Consider the following 16,827-nt stretch of genomic DNA (forward strand, 5'->3'; position numbering starts at 1 on the left):
TGGGGAGTGGTTGGTGGTTGCCGGGGGTGACAGAGTGAGAGGAGTGTGATACTTAGGACCGCTGAGAGAGATCCCTGTGTCTGGATAGACATCTGGATAGATGTGGCGATGAAAATGAAGGATGAGGTGATGGAGAAGAATGATGAGGTGGTGACATGTGGACAAAACCACGTTAAAAAAGGGCGCTTACATCAGGAAGTAACGCTCTTCCCCTGAGGAGGCCTGGGCTATGGCCCAAATGCATGACAAGAACCTTTTTAACACCTTAAGTAGCTTGATTTGACTAGAATGCATGAGTATCATGCACGGGTTAACTTGTATATATATATATCTATATATATATATCTATATATATACAGGTATAGCAATGCACGTGTGGGTTCAGGTCTGTCATGTGCAAGCTCATTTTTAGGCATATACATCTGCAAATATGTGTTTGTGAATGAATTCCTAGACATAGTGTGACATGGCTCAGAGAAGCTGTTTAAATCAATGTGTTTTATTTATGTTAAACTACCCAGAGGGGGCTGGTAGATAAGAGCCTGGATCCATTGTAGCACTTTGTATCATTTATGGCAGGTCGCAAATGTGAAAGCCTTTGAAAATATCTCTTTCAAGACAATGAAATCTAACACATATCTGGGAAGCCTCAGACATGCCAACTGCAAAGACAGGGTTATATGTTAATGACAAATTCAAGCTGAATAGGATCACAGGAAGAAATAATATAATTTTCTCCAAATTCATACTTACAGGAGGCATGTGTGGTATGCAGATGAAGGAAACTTATGACCTGTTTTGTGGAGGTAAAATCATGTTTGTAAGTCATACTGGTGAAAAGTTAGGACAGGTTAACAAAAACCTGACTTAAAAGGTGTTTCTCTAGCAGATTCATAAAACACTAATCTGCATTCTCACAGACCTTTTTCTTCTGACATCACAGGAAGGGGGGCTGGGGCCCTGCAGCTTGGTTTTAAAACTGTATTGTGACTCTAAGAAATTGTTCACTTTTGGGAGTCAATCTGATATTGAAGAGTGTCCCATTTTTCCTGATTCTCCCAGCACCTGAAAATTGATTATATGTGAGTTATCAATTCTTTGTTTTATTTTTTTTATTTTATAATAAACAATTACATTATATTTATATGCCTTTTATTAACTTTTTTATCTTAAGCATTGTGGATGTATTTTCCATATTAAATTACACTTAATAAATTCAAGTCTCTGTGTTCTTACAAATTCATGAGGCAGTTTGGTCAAGACGCTACATAATTGAAATGAGGAGAACATTGTGGTTTATGTTAATTCTTAATAAAGGAAATTTTGCTAGATTAATTCTATGGGGAACAGAAGGTTTCCTAAATAAGATTGTCAGCTCTTCCTAAAAACCTTGGTGTTGCATAGTTGGTATGGAAAAGCTAGTGTGTAGCATAGATAGGGAAGGATTTAATCATTTTAGACAGACCAGGTGGTTGTTTTTTGGTTAACCCTGTGTCACACACTCGTAGGTTCAGGTGAGTGTTGCTCGTGACAAGGTCTGATATATGTGACAAATTAAAAGTGTGGTTTAACTTACATGCGTTGAAGAAAAGCACTGTTTGATTTGAAGCAAGAAGTTGTCTGTGTGTGAATCACCTGAGAGTGCTCGTTTCACAAGAATTGTGTTCTTGCTGCAAGATCTCAAAAGTTCTACAAGTTGTGTCATTGTAGGATATATAAAGGAAAGCCAATGCACAACTCTATACCCAACCTCCAGGTGAAAGGTCGTGGTGAGTGACATGTTTGAATGCCACTATCACACACCAAACTGTTATAAAGTTGTCAGTTGCAGTGTGAGGAGAATGCTTTAATTGCAGAGAAGTGAGCAATGTTGCTGATAACTGTACATCACTTTGTTTTATTTTTGGAAAGAAAGCAAAAGATTTAAACATTGCTGTCCACTGTAGTGACATACTTTGGCTATTCACTGAGCTGTGAGCTGGGTGTGATGCAGAAATTTTTTATGTTTTGCCGGTGTGGAAATATAATGGGTCTGCTGGGGGGAAAGGGTATGTTTGACCGCCCGAAACGCTAAGAAGGAAAAAGGGCCACTGTACACGTTTTACTGTAAAGGATAAAGGGGAAATACGGGAGGGACAGCTCCACAAGGTGAGTGTACCATGGGCAGGGCCGCCGAGAGGGGGGGAGCTGGTACTAATTACCCGGGCCCGGGCATTTCAGGGGGCCCGGCCTGGGCCCTTGCGCCGACGATTTTTTTTTTTTATTATTATTTTTTAAAACGACATTTCTTTCTTTTCTTTTTTTTTGGGCAGCAGGGGTCGGGGGTGGGGGGGGGGGCTTGGTCGTTGGTGAAGGCATGTGGCCGCATCCCCTGTCATGTGATGTGGCCGCCTGTGTTCCCCCTGGGATTCCCTCTCCCAGCCCGCGCCTGGTCACGCCCAGCATTCAGTCAGTCCGGAGCAATGGAGCACAGAGGAGCAGAGAAGACTAAAAAGAAGAGAGAAGAAAAGGTAAGTGAAAGGAGGAAAATGGGGGGGCACAGAGGGGTTAAAAAACGGGGGACCAGAAGATAAAGAAGAGGAAGTTCACATACAACCTGAACTTAACTCTAGTTATCTTTCAAGAAACTTGACATATTACAAATTAATTGGCTGTAAAAATGGTTCAAATATGTAGAGAGAATATGGCATGACAAATCATTTGGTTTGTTGGTTGCCCCTTGGGACTGTAAGTTATGTGTAATATTGAGTAAGGTTTATAGGATTAGACAAACTGGTAATGTTGGTGTTTCTTGGTACTTTTGGAGATCTATGAATGTATAGCAATAAATAGAAACAATATTTTGTAGAGAATCAGATCAGCCCTCAAACTTTGGCTATAACTATTTGATACATTTTTATAACTGATAATAGTTATCTAGGGTGACCAAAACAAATTGTAGCAGTGAGAATTATTAGTTGATATTGATAGAATTATGTATCTTCATGAGTAATCGTAATTAGTGAATATACCTAGAACATAATAAACAAGGTCTATTGTGTGTGTAGAGTGTATATTACAAGTTCACACTATTTTAACATTACAACATTATAACAATCTTGCTCGTTACAATCAAAAATAATATTTTTCAAAACATTGCCAATAAATGCTAATAAGCAACAACCTTGCACACGGATCATAAGTACGCAAATGAATACTGACTTTATTTCTGTTCCCCAGTTTCTGTGGGGAACTGAACTCTTTGTGTACACACTGCATTCTTTCTATACTACACTGTGGTGCTAGATGTCCTGAAAGTCAGTGGTGCTTGGACATATGTGACGCTCCGGCGAATTGAGAGCCTAGTGATTTTGATGTGTTAGCCCCGCCCCAATGGCACATTTGCCACGCCCCCATATGCATGACCACACCTCCGAAACGGCGGCACAATTTTTTTTTTAGCATACTCGACTATAAGGGGGGCCCCATGAATTTGTTGTACCGGGGCCCTGAATTCCTCTTGGTAGCCCTGACCATGGGAACAGCCCTCGCCGCGGCTATACTCACGAACGCATGTCTATGATGGTGACTACCTCTATACCTTCTACTCCCGAGGTCCTTGTTCGCTGGTGACTCCCTTCTGTCCCTCTAACCATAAGGACCCAATGTCCTAGTTACACTACAGGTCTGCCGCCCTGCTACTCTGGCCGGAGCCGATAGGGTCCCCTCACCCATGGGCCTGCACCTCGCTATACTGAAGTGCCTGGCACCCTGCTGCTCTGCAAGGGCCTGGCGCCCTGCTACACTTCAAGGGCCTGGCGCCCTCCTAAAACTCTAGGGCCCGGTGCCCTCCTAAAACTCCAGGGCCTGGTGCCCTCAAACTCTAGGGCCTGGTGCTCTCCTAACTCTAGGGTCTTGTGCCCTCCTAACTATGGGGCCTTATGCCCCTCTGACTAATGTGGGGCCTTGTGCCCTATGGCTTCTACAGTGGCCCCCCTACCTGTGCCACAGGCCTAGTGCCTGAAACGTGCACCCAGGCCTTATGCCCAACCTAAGTGTGTATTTTTATACTTACCTGCTCCACACAGGAAACTCTGCTTGCTGCGCCGTCTTCGGATCTTCCAGAACCTCCAGCTGCCGGCGCCTCTTCTCCTGTTTGGCGCTCCTGCAGACCTCGTGGCGGGGGCACTCTTAGCCCTGACAAGGGCTACCCGCTGATGCTCACCACGCCGGCTTCTTCCTCAGCGTCTTCGCATGGCAGGGTTGCTCACAGCCCTTACAAGGGCTCCCTGCCACTTCCGCCGTCTCCTGCACTGGACGTCCCACAACATCCTCTTCTTTCTCCTCCACCTACAAACTGCCAAGATGGCTGCACCCAGCGGCTTATAAAGTCTTCATTGGCTCACGACGGCGCCAAACGTTCAACAGGCAAGCCAATCCTGGCTCGCCTGTCCGGCCACTGATTAGCTAGTAGCGGGAAGTGAGCCCTGATTGGCTCACCTGCCCACAGCCACCAGGATCTGCAAGGGAAGAGGAAGAATACTCACCGCTGGAACGCTGGAATGATGAGTAGCTTTCTTTTTCTTCTTTCTTTGCCCGCTTCATGGGTAGCTGATCCGTGGGGCATTTCTCCACAGAAAGCTAAAGCATTTGTTTGTTTTTTCAAGGAAAGCTAATTTTTTTAAAATTGCTGGGCATTATAGTATCACACCTTGTTTGTTCTCTGCGTTGTGAGCTGGGTGTGGTTCCATAAGTCTGCACAGAAGTCTACTGTTTTACCTGTGTGGGAGTCTAAAGCACCTGTTTTGCTTATTGCTGGTTGAAAGTTCTGTATATGTCCAACTTTGATACTCGAGCTGAAATAAGAAAAAAAAATTAATTGCTTCCAGTGTAAAGTTTTTTTACTTCAGCCAAGATGGGCAAGAGAAAGAAAAAAGTATGTCAGAAGGAAAGTCTATATACAAGTATGTCTGAAATTGTGTACCTGCAAGAAAACCTGTGATTTAACTTACATGGAAAATCTGCAAGGCAGAGTGGAAATGAAGTTGCAAAATCTCATGGACTCTGTGCAAGCCCGGTGTTACCTGGGTCAAACTATGTGGCCAACGAACAGTATGATTGTCTGGAAAAAGCTTTTATAGGAGATTATGTAGTCATGCCAGAGCATGATCGCATGGAGAAAGCTTTTAGAGGAGAAATCTCCTGGCTTGAAAAAGAGTTGAGGGATTCAAAGCAGCAGTGTGTTAAAAAGATAAAAGTCCAATAAACTGTTTCTGGGTCCCTGAGAAGTGAATTGCTAGAGTTGTTTGAAGCAAAAGATAGAGCAGTGGAAGCTCTTAAAAAGATAGAAAGACCAAGAGATTGTTGCACTGAAACAAGAGCTTGTCATGGTTTAGCCCAAGGTCATTCCCAGCACTGTTCAGACCCAGGTCACTCCCATCATTGGTCAGCCCAAGGTCACTCCCAGCACTGTTCAGCCCAAGCTCACTCCCAGCACTGTTCAGCCCGAGGTCTCTACCAGCACCATTCAGCCCGTGGTACCGCATGGCAATGTCCGGTCAGTGGACCCTCACAGTTCAATTCAGTCAGTGGACCCTCATAGTGCCATTTGGCCAGGGTTGCTTTGTGGTGTGCTGCTCTTGGTTGAGGGTTCAGCCAAAATGCTGCTGGACCGAAGGTATTACAAATGTGGACAGCTTGGGCAATTTAAAGTCAGGTGTACTAATCCCCATAAACACGATTGAAAAGAGGTCCACATTGTGTGGGTCTGGCTAGACATGCCGGCAACTGAGTCACTGGTCGGAAGCTCAGTCCAAAAGGATCTGCTAGAGAACTCACAGAATCCTGGAATGCTATTCTGTGGAATGCAACAAAATTGTCACAAGTGTCACCATTTTGGCAAGCCTGGAGAGATGAAAAGAAAGTTGGCAAATGACATTGCTGATGTGTCCACCTTACCAGTTGGTGGGGATATAGATTGGTCTGACTATTCCGAATTGTTACAACTTTGCACATCATCATAAAAATTATATGATTTTAAAGCATGACTTTAAATTGTCTAGTAAAGGTGGATATATAGCAAAATGTGTTAATTCAGCAGGTAATGTGCCATCTTATGTTGTTAAAAAGAATGTGCTATTGAGAGTTGCTTCTGTAAAGGGGAAGATAGAAGAATAGTTAGTAGTCCCATAAAACCATATACCCTTAGTGCTAGAGGCTGCACACACAGAGTGGGGGAAGGTAAAAGGGAAAAGTTCAACATAGGTATTACTGGCCCGTGGTCTACGTCGTAAAAAGGTTTAGTAGGGCTTGTCCGGAATGCCAGAAAACCTATCCCTTTATCACAGTTTAATCATAGTCAGAAAGAGCTCATAGGCGTCCTGTTACAAAAATAAGGGGCTATGAGGGAAGTCAGAAAGTGTAGAGGCTGTTTCAGAACAGGGTTCTCAGGTGGCGTAAAAATGTAGTTCCCGTCAGTGCAGTGATAAACATGATCGAGAGGACACTTGAGATGGTAAAAGTGGTTGTCTTTCAGAGAACTGGTGTCTGCATCACCAAGGTTGGCAATACTAAGGGGAAGAGTATGTGGCAAAAAGGCCTAATTGCCACATCTCTCCTGTATAGGGAGAAGTGTGGTCCAGGGGAATCTGTAGCTTAAGGCTGCAGACCAGGTTACGCAGGTATAGCAGTGCACCTGGGTTCAGAAATATAATGGTCTGAGACATGTGGACAAGTAATAGTGTGATTTAACTTACCTGCTTTGAAAGTGTCTATCACAGCTACAGCAGAATGACGGAGTGTGTCTGCAATCAAAAGTGGTTACAAAGCGTCTGCAAGGAACTCCTTTTAAAGACATGATGGGAGTGTCACCTGTCTATCAAACCAAGGCTGTGGATGCAGTCTCAAGTATATAAACCTGAACAGTGCATGTGTGCATTGTGACCGATGTCAGCTAGTGGCCGGTGACCAGAGATGGAAGCTTTGACTAGTCAGTGGTAGATTGCTTGGTGTCATCCCAACAAAGCAGTGATGCTGTGTTTATTGTGATGCAAATAACAAAAGTACTGTTTGATCTGGAGTAAGAAGTTGCCTGTGTGTGCATTTGAGCATATATATATATATATATATATATATATATATATATATATACATATTGTATTGTTGTATTGTCACCAAACCCTTAATTATGACACTTCACCACTATTCTATTTCTCTAAACTCTAAGGTAAAAGACTGCTCCTGCAAATACTCTATGTACTATGCAAATATTTTAGGTGCTGACTGAAATGCATTTTAAAGAAATGTTCTGAGGCAATTTAGTACATTGCATAAACATGTTTGTTTAAAATAAATATCTTCCAAGTAATATTTGAACTCGTTGTTTTTAATTATCATTCCTGCACCAACTGATGAAATGCAAATCACTTGTAAAAATGTCTAGAAAAAATATATTTATGTGTATGTGTATATCTATCTATCTATCTATCGATATATATTGTGAGAAAGTACAGCATTCACAAGAATCCGACACAGGTATGCTGAACCATTTAACTGTTTATTAGCAGTTGTCAGGATGGTAAACAGTTCCAACGCTGGTTCAGCAATCCTATCCAGTAACAGTACACAAAAATCCCCACCACCTACATCTGGCTAGACATTACTTCCCTGTCTGCAAGCCAGCCACTTACTAGCATTGGTGGTCCCACCCACACATACAGACAGTGTCTTTATCCTCCACCCCCAGCACTAAAATCAAATCACAGCAAACCAATCACACCCATGTGGAACACCTGTGTGTGTGTGCGTGTGTGTGTGTGTGTGTGTGTGTGTGTGTGTGTGTATGTATGTGTACTAAAAGAGGAACCCAGGGAACCTTTAACCCTGTCTGCAGACTGGCTGTGTTTTTATCAGATCCCTTATAGGGGATATAGATATATATATATATATATATATATATATATATATATATATATATATATATATATAGTAACAAAGGGAGGCATTTATCTGACAAAATGCAGAGAAAACATACAAGCAGAATAAAACATTAGCGCAGTTATGCACCTAGATTGAGGTTAAACCAGGTAAAGACTTATGTATAGTTTAAAGTTTGGTTAACCTACATGACTTGAAAGCTCCTTCCTCTCAGCAGACAGACAGGGTGTGTCTGTTAGTGCAAACAGAGCCAGTGATGGGCGTTTCCTCTTAAAGAGAAGGTGGGTGTGTCACCTGTCAATCAAGCTAAGGCTGGGGGAGAAGTATCAGATATAAAAGCTTGTTTGTATCATTTGTTCAGTGAGACCAACGCTGGGGAAGCTGGCTGGTCTTGAGAGAGCTGGTCTATGTCTAGCTAGCGTTTAGGGTCTCCAAGAATTGCTGTGAAATCTGTACGGTGTCAAAACATTTACCATCCTGACAATAAAACTACATAAAAAGGAAGAAGTTGTTTGCATGTGCTTCAGCATTAGTGGGCTCTTGCCACAAGTGGTGTCAGGAGTGGGATGCTCCGGGAAGCAAGATTCCGCTACCCAACCCATGCAGACGTCAACATGGAGGAAGTACTGAGAACCCTCGTGAATGTGGCCGCTGCGCAGCAAGAGCAGCAAGCTCAGATGCTACGAGTCGCTGAGGCACAGGTGGAAAACACAAGGCTCTTAAGGGAAGAGTTAAGCCAGATGAGGCATGACAGAAATGAACCACCTGGTCCGGTTCTGCAGAAAATGTCACCAGCTGATGACGTAGCAGCATATATGGTGTCCTTTGAGAGGCTTGCAAAAAGGGCAAAATGGCCTCCTAAGGATTGGGCTCAGAGACTGGCGCCATATCTGACTGGGGAAGCTCAGCAAGCTTATATGGATCTAGATGAGGACCGGGCCTCTGATTATTTGTGCCTAAAGTCCAAAATATTGGCTCGCATTGGAGTTTCCGGGCCAGGCCGAGCCCAGCGCTATTACCAATGGCGCTATGATAAAGAAAAACCGGTCAGAGCGCAAGTGGCTGAGCTTTCTAAAATTTTAAAGAAATGTCTGCAGCCTGAGGAGAATTCGCCTTCTCGGATTATTGAAGTTCTGGCGATAGATCATTGCATCCGGGGGCTGAGCCACGTTTTGCAAAGGTAGGTGCTGCAATCAGACCCACAAACTTATGAAGAGCTTGCCACAGTGGTAGATAGGTTTTGTGAGCTACAGCAAATGACTAAAGAACCTGTATTCGTGCCAAAGCCGCTGCCACGCCAAAAGCCAGGTTTGACAATCCTTGCTACAGGGCCCAATGGCAAAACTGTTACGGACAGAGGGCCAGGTGCAAAGCTGTCTAATCTGAAGTTTTTCGAATGTGGTGAGCCAGACCACTTTAAGGCAGAGTGTCCTAAACTACAGGAACCCATAGACTGTTCTGTGGCTCATATTGGGCCTGCTTTTCCAAGCTGTTTTACCATGAGTCCAACATCAGGAAGTCCTTGTTTGTTCCGGGTGACTGTGCTAATTAACCAAAACCTTGTTCTGGCCTTGGTTGACTCGGGGAGTGAACTCTCATTGGTTTCCAGCTCTGCCTTACCCGAAACCATAACTTCTAGGTTGCCCAAGGTGAAGGTTTTTTGTGTACATGGCACAACAAAGGAGTATGAAAGAACAATACTACCAGTCACACTCAAAGACAAAACTGTTATGGTGGTAGCTGCCATAGCACCTAAACTCCCATATCCACTCATTTTGGGGGCAAGACTTCCCACTGTTTAATGAGGTCCTCGGTGAGCGGATCCGGCTGGACATGCCGGCAACTGATGCAACGGTCGGAAGTCCGGTCTTAAAGGAACCGCCTAAAAATCCACAACATCTGGACATCGATCTTTGGGAACCACTAAACCGGAATGCCATCCTGGGAGTCACAGCAGGAGTTCCACAAAAGCATCCACCTGCGGGGAAACATGGACAGTCCAAACTAGCGTTGGTCGGTGATGTCGCAGATGAGCCCACCCCGCCTGTCAGTGAGGATACGGACTGGTCCGCAATACCAATTTTGTTTCCTCTGCAGGACTTTGCTCGGGACCAACTTAATGATGCCACTTTGGAACATGCTTTTAAAAGTGTGACTGAGGTAAATGGGGTAGCGAAAGCCGCCCAGCCTGCAGAAGGTATACCATATTTTATTGTCAAAAATAATTTTCTGTATAGAGCTGCTATTGTACAGGGTGAATAAGTAGATCAATTAATGGTTACTCAGGTCCATGTACCCCTAGTGTTAAAAGCAGCGCACACACATGTCTGTAGAGGACACCTAGGGGAGGATAAAACACGGGAACGAGTTCTGCTTAGGTTTTACTGGCCCAGGGTACACATGGCAGTGAAAAAGTATTGCCGGTCCTGTCCCATTTGTCAGAGAACCTGTCCCAAACCCATGTACAGGGCGCCTCTCATTCCAATACCAATAGTACAAGTTCCTTTTGAATGGATAGCCATGGACCTTGTGGGGCCACTTGAAAAATCTGCACGTGGGCACATATATATATACTAGTGGTGCTTGACTATGCAACCAGGTATCCAGAAGCAATTCCCCTAAGAAACATAAAGTCCAGCACCATAGCTAGAGAACTTGTATTGATGTTTACATGCTTGGGAATACCCAAAGAAATTCTCACAGATCAGGGTACTCCATTCATGTCCAAACTGATGAAGGACATGTGCCAGTTGCTAGGGGTTACGGCGCTTCATACCTCCGTGTATCATCCACAAACAGATGGCTTGGTGGAACGCTTTAACCGCACATTAAAGCACATGCTCAGGAAAGCAGTGGCTCAAGAGAAAAAAGATTGGGACACTCTTATTCCCTATTTGATGCTTGCCAACTGTGAGGTACGTCAAGCTTCAACAGGGTTTAGTCCCTTTGAGTTATTGTTTGGGAGACAGCGCAGGGGTATCTTGGATATGTTAAAAGAATGGTGGGAGCAGCAAGGTCCCAGGGAGCCAAATATGGTACAATTTGTTTCCCAAATGTATGAGAGGCTAGCAAAGATAGGGCTCATTGTGCAGCAACATGTAAAAGAGGCTCAGGAACGACAGAAGAAAAGTTATGACAAAAGTGCTGTTGTTCGATCTTTCAAGCCTGGGGACAAGGTCCTAGTACTGGTTCCTACCCAGGAAAGCAAACTTTTCGCCCATTGGCAGTGTCGATATGAAGTTCTAGAGGCTGTCAGTCCTGTCAATTACAGAGTCCGCTAGTTAGGTAGGAGAAGGGAGGAGCAAATATATCATGTTAACCTCCTTAAACCCTGGCATGATGAGGAAACCTCTCCTCAGGTAGTGAGTACTGCCATTGAAAAGTCTGAAGTGCCCATAGAGCCAGCATTGCCGTTAAGCAGAGACAACAGACTAAAGAAATGATTCACCGGAACAGGGATGTCTTCTCTTCCCTCCCTGGGCGCACTACCTTAATCGAACACGACATTGTCACTCTGTCAGGAGTCATTGTAAAGCAGAAGCCGTATTGTATTCCAGAAGCCAGATGGGTGGACGTGAGAAAGGAGATCGAGAAGATGCTCCAGATAGACGTGATTGAAGAGTCCACTAGTGAATTGTCCCATTGGGCTTGTTCCGAAACCCAATGGGACAATTAGGTTCTGCAATGACTTTAGGTGCCTAAACAGTATGTCACAGTTTGATGCCTATCCTATGCCATATGGGGATGAACTGGTGGAAAATCTTGCTGGTAGCAACTATTTGACAACTCTTGATCTAACAAAGGGTTATTGGCAAGCTCCTCTGACTTCCACGGCCAAGCCAAAGACTGCATTTTCCACCCCTGATGGTCTCTATCAATATAAAGTCCTACCCTTTGGGTTGCATGGGGCACCTGCCACCTTCCAAAGGGCCATGAATATATTGCTACGACCTCACACAGCTTATGCAGCCGCTTACTTGGACGATATAGTGATTTATACCCCAGACTGGGGATCACATTTAGCCAAAGTTGAGGCGGTCTTAGCTTCATTAAGGTCAGCAGGTTTAACAGCTAACCCAGAGAAATGTGCCATAGCCATGCGAGAAGCCAAATATTTGGGGTACAATGTTGGTCGAGGGCGTGTAAAGCCCCAGCTAGACAAAGTGGAGGCAGTCAAAAATTGGGCAAGACCAGAAAAAAAGTCGCAGTTAAGAACTTTTTTTAGGCTTAGTAGGTTACTACAGGCAGTTTGCAAGCCACTTCGCCACTAGAGCTGCTCCACTTACGGACATGTTAAAAAAAAGTTGTCCAGATAGATTAACCTGGCCTGATTCTAGAGAAACCGCCTGGTCTGATCTTCGGTTAGCTCTTTGTTCCTCTCCAGTTCTACAAGTACCGGATTTTACCCGGAGCTTCTTCCTCCAAACTGATGCTTCTGGTGTTGACTGGTGCAGTCTTGTCACAGGAGAAGAATGGAGTAGAAAATCCTGTCCTGTACCTAAGTCGTAAGTTCCTTCCAAGGGAACAAAAATATGCCACTGTGGAGAAAGAAGGTCTCGCCATAAAATGGGCTACAGAAGCCCTGCGCTATTATCTCCTAGGCAGAGAGTTCACCTTAATAACAGTCCATGCACCATTGAGATGGATGCAGAACAATCGGGAGGTAAATGCCAAGGTAACCCGCTGGTTCTTGGCAATGCAACCTTTCAAGTTCTCAGTAGAACATAGACATGGGATTCTGCACAAGAATGCAGATGCATTGTCACGAAAATATGTGCTCCTCGCGAAGTCCGCGCCCCCCTACTTGGAGACGCTAGGAGGAGGGATATGTAACAAAGTGAGGCATTTATCTGACAAGATGCAGAGAAAACATACAAGCAGAATAAAACATTGGTGCAGTTATACACATAGATTGATTTTAAACCAGTTAAAGACTTATGTATAGTTTAAAGTTTGGTTAACCTACATGACTTGAAAGCTCCTTCCTCTCAGCAGACAGACAGGGTGTGTCTGTTAGTGCAAACAGAGCCAGTGATGGGCGTTTCCTCTTAAAGAGAAGGTGGGTGTGTCACCTGTCCATCAAGCTAAGGCTGGGGGAGGAGTATCAGGTATAAAAGCTTGTTTGTATCATTTGTTCAGTGAGACCAACGCTGGGGAAGCTGGCTGGTCTTGAGAGAGCTGGTCTATGTCTAGCTAGCGTTTAGGGTCTCCAAGAATTGCTGTGAAATCTATACGGTGTCAAAACATTTACCATCCTGACAATAAAACGACATAAAAAGGAAGAAGTTGTTTGCGTGTGCTTCAGCATTAGCGGGCTCTTGCCACAATATATAATCATATTGTTGTATTGTCACCAAACCCTTAATTTTGATATTTCATTGTGCTTGGTGACATGGAATGGTAGCCTGATGGCCTCAATCTGCAGGGCAATAGATTGGATGGTGACTGCAGACTCTACTCTACACACACTCACCCTCCCAAGCATCATCTACTGATAGTGACATGCAAAGAAAACAAAAGACAAAATAAAAGACTATATAGTTTCATTTCTTATACTGCACAGAAACAATTTACGTACAATTATGTAGAGTATAGTACTCTAGTATGTACTGTGGAAAATATGACTATTTGCCACTGACTGTTAAGTGAGAGACTGATACATTCTTTGGGAGTCTGCAGGTTCATGCTGCAGACAGGGTTAATTCTCTCCACTTCCCCACACACAGAACATACGTTCACAAATGAAGCACATGGGTGTAAATTAATTTCTGGTTTAGTTAGTTAGTGCTAGAGAGGATGCATAAATAGCTGGGATTGTGCTGTGGGCGGGGCGACTGATTCCAGCTTGTGGCCTGTGTCTAACGAGGAAACTGGATATTTAGCCGGAAACAGGGTCGCCGGTAATTGCAAATGTAAATGGATTGTTTGATTACTGGAACTACATCTGCTGTACCCTCCTGGCATATGTGAATAAAGTGCAGCAAAGTGATTTAGCAAAAACTGTGTGAGCATCATATGTTACCATGCTTGTCACAGTACTTACTGTCTCATTGATGATGCCAAAAGATCAGGTATGGAATGGGCTGTAAAAATGTTATTAACAACTTTGCATTTTGAATGGACTGCATGTTCACAGTATGGTGACCAAAAACCATGGGCATGCTTGTGCTTGTAGTACAAAATTATCTAGTATGCACAGTGTATGGCTGCCAGTTCATGTGAAACCATGTGGTGCCACAATGTTGTACTGTATTATTATGCTGGCATATGAATGGGTCAGGAGCAAGGATGCTTCATCTCATGACATAGCACTATACTTACTGTAAATATTATATATTCATTCTGTCATTAAGCATCATGACTCAATAAGGATCAGTTGTGTTTATCTGTTATGGTTTATTTTTTTTATTTAACCTTCGATTAGATAAACTTCCTCACTGGAACACGACAAGGAGACAATTCCCAGGTTTACCATTTAGTAGAAAATATAATCAAGGAGGGAGGATACTCTTTCTCACTCCCCGATACATCTCAGTATTGTCACTAATAATAGTAATGATATAGTCAAAAAGAAAATCATTCAGCCAGAGGACCAGAAAGAAAGAAAAGTAGATGTTCTCAGTATTTAATAAATTGATGAAGTCATAGCTTGAGCTCACCTATTATTTGTTGAGAACCAGGTATTAGAACCACTTAGCACTTTCATCTTCCACCAAATGGATAAACGATGTCCCTTAAAAATATAAAAAGTTATATACTGCTGAGTGCAACAATACCTGGCAGTTTAGCAATACATGTAAATGCTCAAATTGTGAGAAAGGTTTTTCTGAATTAATTACTTCATCCAGGAACTTTAGCTTTCTCCAGAACAACAAAAATATGTCCTCAAATATTTCTCCATTGTTCAATAAATGTTATTGTGTCTAAATAAAAAAACTTAAAATAATGTAAACCTGACATAGGTTACTGTATATCAACTGTTAATAAAGTGACTGCAGGAGGATGTGATTGGTGTATGTGTCATACTGTATTCCATCCTATAATTAGTGTTTCATGAAAGTCATGATTGGCAGATGGATGGAGGGTAAATAAATGCCCAGAATAAAGGATATCACCTTTATTGCAGTTTCTTCCTTGTTTCAAGACAACCTAACAAGTGAGAAGAAGCAGAGCTGAATCAATGACGAATGAACAGTCCTTCACTCAATCTCTATAACCAAAGCATCCTGTCCTATTTTATCATCTATAAATAAACACAATATAAATTAGCATAAATAAGAAAGTATCCATGAATGTTTTTTTTGTTTATTTAACAGACATTCACATTTCATTTTAAACCATAGACTACTTCTCTGACTTGCTCTTTAAATAAATGTAGTAGAATAACAACATCGGGCAATTCCTTCTATCCCCAATCATGACAAATATATATTAATCTAAAGCTTAAAGGTATTTAAATATATGTTAAGGTATAGAACATAAAGGTGCAAATATTTAACATTTTGACTGATCAGGGGCTAAGTATTTAAATGCCTAGACCAAAGATTATACATTTGTTTTGTTATTTTTTTAAAATCTAATGCAAACTGCTTTGTATAAGAAAAGATTGTGCTCTGCATAAAATCTTTATTTATAATAGCCCTAAAGCTTAATTCAAAATTGTGGAATGTATGATCTATATATATCAGAATGTATTTAATTTTCATACCACACAGACACAGACACAAATAAGTATATAAAGAACATTTATTTTTACGTATTATTGCACTCTACAATATTCTTGATTAAAGATGATAATTAAAGATTATGTAGAATTATTTAAAAATAGCTATAACATTTTTTGTATGACTTTAATATAAAGAACATAGTCACAGGTGGACATGGTTCAATGCCTCCTTGTAGACATTACATACCCCAATTTGCCCTTGCAACTAGATTTCCACAAACATACATGAGTTTGCACCCTTTTCATGCCTTTAGCTCATTTTAATAATATGATGCTATATACTAAAATCTATAGTTAGCAAAGAAAGCCCTCGCCGCACTAAGCTCCTCCTACTATCCTGGGCAAATATTTGCTCCTTCTTAAACATCTCCACCTTGCTCTTTGATAGAAACAGTACAAATCAGGGTGAAAGACATCACCAAAGTAAAGTGTGCATTGCATTTTGGCAGTTTTTCACATTTGAAATTAGGTACTCAATTGAATTTCAATTGATTAACATGACCATTAGTGTGTAGGAAAAAACAGTTGTAGGCAGATTCTGGATCCTATAGAATGTCACACTTAAATTTTTGTGTAGAGTGACTCACATTAGTAATTTGAAATAGATCATGACTGGTATAAAAAGGTCCTCCTTTGCATATTCACAATACTTTTTTTTGTCACATGAAAATAAATGTGCTTAAGTTACTTTTTATATTTTAAATGAATAAATACAGAATTATTGCAGAAAAATAAAAAATGCATCCCTCAACAGTCAAATGTAAGTTAACAATAAAATAAAATAAATATTTCTAGAGGTAAATTAGTCATAATTCTACATCACTTGAGTTTACACCTTATGCTCATTCTCCTTATTCCCTAGGTAATTTAGTGAAACTCATTTCCCTGATTTTACACTACTTTTTTTAAGATTTTACACTACAACATTTTCCAGAGGCAGTATTTTGAACTGTTTTACAGCTGTTCGCTAGTTTTTTTCAGTAGCTTGCAATTCATGTCCATCTATCTTGAAAGGTGGTAGATTTCCAATGCATCATGTATTTAGTTTTTCATATACAGGCTATGAAATTATTGGAAACATTTCAAGTGAAGAGTTATATTAGGAAGCTATTTCATGAATCTCTAACTTCACTACATGGTTTGGATAGGAAAGAATTACTATCTAAAACCAAAAGTTAATCTCACAG

This window comes from Mixophyes fleayi, chromosome 4 (assembly GCF_038048845.1).
Source record: "Mixophyes fleayi isolate aMixFle1 chromosome 4, aMixFle1.hap1, whole genome shotgun sequence".
Lineage (NCBI taxonomy): Eukaryota > Metazoa > Chordata > Amphibia > Anura > Limnodynastidae > Mixophyes > Mixophyes fleayi.